Source organism: Larus michahellis, chromosome 6 (genome assembly GCF_964199755.1).
Source record: "Larus michahellis chromosome 6, bLarMic1.1, whole genome shotgun sequence".
NCBI classification, from domain to species: Eukaryota; Metazoa; Chordata; class Aves; order Charadriiformes; family Laridae; genus Larus; species Larus michahellis.
Genome location: NC_133901.1, coordinates 72,415,108 through 72,420,350, shown reverse-complemented (window position 1 = coordinate 72,420,350; position 5,243 = coordinate 72,415,108). Strand labels below are relative to the sequence as shown.

The 5,243-nt window shown below is 41.1% G+C and overlaps 1 long non-coding RNA gene across 1 annotated transcript; it reads left to right on the top strand.

Annotated features, from left to right (window-relative positions):
• The first annotated feature begins 84 nt into the window (after positions 1-84).
• LOC141744415 (uncharacterized) lies at positions 85-3,596 on the top strand. The gene is made up of 2 exons (XR_012587443.1): positions 85-886; positions 2,622-3,596. It is a non-coding gene; the product is annotated as an uncharacterized LOC141744415 (long non-coding RNA).
• Positions 3,597-5,243: the final 1,647 nt, after the last annotated feature.

The following is a 5,243-nucleotide window of genomic DNA, read 5'->3' as shown; positions in this document are numbered from 1 at the left end:
TCACGTGGGGGCGGTGCCGCGCATGCGCCACAGCGGCTGCGTGCCCCCGCGCGTGCGCCGCCCACCCGCGCAGGCGTCATGGCGGGCCGGGACGGCGGCCATCTTGGGCCGGAGCGGGTGTGCAGCCCCGGGGCCCCGCAGGACGCGGTCACCGTGGCGGTGAGGGCCTCGCTGTCCGGTTTTACTTCATTTAGTCGATATTCAGCCTTCTGGAAGGAGGGTGTGCTGCAGACTGTGATTTATGGGTGCCACTTCCTTGCCCCTTGGCAGGCTGCGGTGCCACTCAGAAATTAATGAACATAAATCCGAAGATACACTTGTATACAGTAATGAAGGTGTTTTGTTAATGGGGCCGGTGTTTCCTTATCCATACCTTGACGCAGGCGTTAATGGCTCTGCGTGGCCATAAACTACTACTCGTAACAGCGGCAAAACTTAGGGCTGCTTTATCGCTTCTATCCTATATTTGGCATTTCTGAGGTATATTTTTAACAAAAATCAAAAAGCTTAGCCAGTGCTCTATCTAAAGATTATTCCGACACTCATAAAAGGTCCCTGTTCATGATAACGATTACCAAACTAAGACCACTTTAATTCTGGATTAAAATAGCCATAAAAGGTTTTAATGTCATGTAGAAAATCCGTATCTTGAATAATTCTTTGAGTTTTCTAGAATCTACGAATTCAAACAAGACCTCGGGGTTGTCCTCACCATTCAGAAATTACTAGTTAGCGCTTGTGTTGCCAAAATAACGCACCTTTTGTTTCTAGTGAAGACAAGGCTTAAAGATTCCAGTGCAATGTAAGTGTCCTGGTTTGAGTTCTTACCATTCACGTCAGGTCGCTGCTCGGGACCGACACATTACCATTTCCCCTCAATGCCAAGGTAGGCTATTGAAAAGAATCAGATCCAATGTCAGCCTGAAATTAGATTTTCACTCCTCGAGCTCACGGCCCATAAATATGCAGCTGTTTCAATTCATGCCACTGGAACCAGGATTACCACTGGTGATGGGGAACCGCATTGTGAAGGGATGGAACAGGATAAGAAGAGTGAATATTTTATTTTATTTTGTTTTGTCTAATAATACTTAAGTCCTTTTGATGCGGAAAGAGAAAAAAGAATTTAATCCAAAATACTGTCTTACCTCTGTGCTGTTAAAAAGATGGTCGTAAAGGATCCTGAAGAATGTTTACTGATCTTACAAATGTAATGTAAAATTTTAACACGTTAACAACAATATCTGAAATATCAAAAAGCACAACAGAAATTAATCCAAAATAAAATATTACTAACTCCATTGAGTTAATCTCAGTTCTCAAAGAATATTTCTAAGAAAACAAAAATATGTAAATACTTTTGAAGAAAACAAAGAAAAAGTAAGATGTAAAAGTATGTGCTTTCTATTAAATAAATTCTAGTTGACATAAAGTACATTGCTGCCACGCTGCACAAACAGCCACTCCAGGGAAAGACCTACGTCAGCGTGTGACTCCAGAGCAGAGTCCCAGGCCAACTAAAAATAGATTTAACTTCAAGATTGTTCCCAGACCACCCTAAATCTTCATTGTTCAACAATACGGTTGTTTTCTAATTACTTTGGAAAAGCAGCAAGTGGAGGATGTATCTGAAACTTTTGATAAAGTTGCCTTCACTGTTTCTCTGTTCAATGCTTATTAATCGACTACATCACCAGAGAGGGCAAAAAAAAAAGTTCAGAAACAAACTTTTGGAATAAATTGGGAGTATCTTAACAACATTCTAAACAAAGGGTACGGATCATGAAGCAAGATCACCACAATTTGTTCATCTTAACAGTTATGTGTTTGTCTTAGCTGGTGTCATGATAAAAGCAGCAATTCAAAAAGATTTCAGGGGCACGATAAGAAGTACGAGAACTTTGGCTTTGTTTACTGAATGCTACATCTCTCGGGTGATTTGGGATAAGTGGAGGGAAGGAAGTCTAATTCTATATATTTTCTCTGACATTTTAACCTGACAGAACATCAGTGGTGCAATCAGAAATTTATAAGAATAGAAAATGTTTGGGGAAAGCATATTTGGAATTTTATACCATATTTTGCCGAGTTTCAAAGCTTTTAAAAATTACTGTTCCTTTCAGTCACAAAACAGGGAAGAAACAGGATTTTTTTCCCTATAAAATATTTGTTTCAAAGAAAAAAATTTTCTTACATTGCAAACTCTTGTGTTAGATAAATAAGTCCCACAGATTTCCCAATATTATTTTAGATTTCAGATCATAAAAAAAAAAATCCCGTATTAAATAATCTAGAACATCGAGCAAATCACGTGACCTCCTCCTGCAGCTCTTCCGTGGCTGTGTAGAGTGGCATAGGACCCAGCGCTGTGCCATTAATGAGACTAAAATATGTAATTCCACAAACAAATCTATTTCCTAACGGTAATTTGGTTTTTTTGCCCTTTAAGTTCCCTGTTACCAGACAAAATGTGCATTCTCATTCTGTTCTGAGCTAAGCATTTCTGCTGTATTAAAGATGGGGTTATATTGTTGGAAAAGACTGTAATTTTTGCAATAAGAAAACACACTGTTGTAATCTGTTTGATGATTTATCGTCCATATTTTTGGTCCTGTTTTCAGGGAATGGAGCTACTTTTCCACCGGGAAGGAGTTCTGGAGAAGACGGGAACGGAGCTTGGGGACGCGGTCCCGCTTTAGGAATGACTCGCCCTCCTTCAGCTGGAGGACAGATGGAACTTGGGGAAATAAATGTCTTCCTCTGTAGCCTATGTCAACTCTACAGCTATGTCACATAATTTAAAACCTCATTCTTCAATAAGGTTCACAAGACCTTTTCAAGGTTCATTTGGAAGGTAGAAACAAGGATTGCTGTTAAAAATGTATAGGCCCATTGAGACGCAGGGGAACTAAATCTCCCTAACATTAGGCTATATTTCTGGGCATCCCATATGGAGTAGTTGGCAGCACGGTCCCAGGGAAACCGGGGGCTTCAATGACTCCAGATTGGAGAACAGGCAGCGGGCCAAACGACTCTGGCAAGGCTCCCGTAGTGCCCGGAGAGCCGCTGCTCACCCAAGGACTTGATGGCAGAGGCGAGCTCCAAACCGGGGTGAAAGGAGACCTGAAGACGCAGCTCGCCCCCGGGTGCCGCTCCTGTTTTCCAGCCCTGAGAGAACAAGTCGGTTTACGAACGAATGGTGTCGTGGCTTTACATTTGCTAATTACCACGTTGTAGTGCCCTGTCGAAGTACTGACATGGATATTCCTCACAGACACAGGTTTTATTCTGTTATATTCAAGCTGGGAATTCCCTGTAAAATACTGATGTGTTTTAACATAATTCTCATTCTAGCCAGTCCCTGAACCCACGACTTTTATGTGTGGCGGAAAAGTTACGGGTGCTTAGTACTATTTTCCTGAGCTGTGCTTAGACAAAGACGTATCACAGTAGAGAGACTGTGTAATTCCATTTTTAAGAAATTAATGTAGCTGGAAGTTGCTAGGTATTCAGGATATATATACACTATGTTTTGATGCAGAAATAGTATTTATTAGTACACGTGCAGCGTAAAATAAAAACACCTTTAGAATATGCTTAAGCAACACCTTTTCTTCTTTTACCTGGTTACATCCTTTCTCTATTCTGACATATCATCAGCTATACTTTTGGGAATTTAGTCTGTCCTTTGCTACAAAAGACTTCTTATTATGCACTAATTCAGCATCTTATTTATACAAAGTGATTAAGACTAGCACATTTTGTTGATTCTTTGAAAAACAGCTTCCTGGGGGTCTGAACTGGTGCGAGGTACTAGACTACAAATTCAGATTGATCCTAGGAAAAAGCTCTGGTTAAAGGAAATAGTTGCATTCAAAGTCACAGTAAAATGTATATCAAAACAGATTTATTTAATAATTCTTTTATTTTTGAGTATTGTTTTTTGCCTAGGGGCGTTGACTATGACTACTGATGATAAGATTAACACATAAGGTGCTCTCCCTCCTTAAAAAATCGTTGTAAGTTGAGGCAGAATTGTTTGCCGTGTAGCAAGGGATATCCAAGGGTGACAGCCTGCTTTCGCTGAAGCAAAGATGAGATTCACTGCCTGTGCGCAGCCATGCGTTCGCACCGTTCGTGTTGGTGTGTGGAAGGATTTCCCACATAATAAAATGTCCCCTTTTATTCTAGGGGGTTCAGAGAGCCTCGAAGATGAAGAGAACAAAAGAGCTTGGATGTGATAAGAATGCGTGATATGATTACAAAGGGTGAAAATGACAGATTCAGAAGATGAGCACAGAAAACTTATAATAAATAAGGGCGTAGGAGCCAGGAAGAGGGCACTGACAATGGTAAAAATGCATAATAGAGTTCTGGAAAAACTTTTCATGATAAGCAAACGTGGTCCAGCATTATATTTTGACTTTCGGATGCATGACTCAAGATAACATGAAAAACACTTTGGTCTGGAAGAATGTATAGGTTTGGGAGGTGAAAAGATTGTGTGGTATGAACACTGCAAAACAAAGTGCAAATATTCTGAAACAAGAGAGGAATTCACTTTAAGACATGCCAGGTCTTAGTGTAATAGCAGTGGGAAAAGGCTATGACAGGTCACTAGTTTTCTTGATTAAATGTCAGTAAGAGTTGTATACACAGAATAAAACAAAATGTGGGGGAATTTAACAGGGAATCAAATACAGCAAACATGGAAATAGTGACATTTTCATCTAGGAAAACAGTAAAATTAAGGTCCCAGTTGAAGACCTAAAGATACCAATTAGCTTTGGACCAAGGATGTGAAAAAGGATGAACATGTCTGTAATTGCAGAGTTCCCACAGTTGTGAGTCCGTCTTTAACAGCACTCAACAAGGTGTGCACAGAAACAGGTTGGGAGGCGTGACAGGTTTGTGACTGCTAAATCGATTTACTAAGGGTAGCCATGAACACAAGGAAACTGGGTTTTGACTGAGGGTGGCCAAGCTCGGGAGCTGCTCAGAGAGGCTGGAGATACTCAAAACTCCACCGGGCACAGTCCTGGCAGCCTGCTCCAGGGACCCAGCTTCAGCAGAGACTCAGACTAGGTCATCTCAAGAGGTCCCTTCCAACCCAAACGGTTCTGTGAGATTATCCTCCTTTTAAGTTACCCGGTACTCCATGAAATGATGCACTTAACAGCAGAGAAAGCCTGGGGAAGCAGTTGGCAAACGAGCTCAATGGAGGAAAAGGAAAAAAAAGGAGC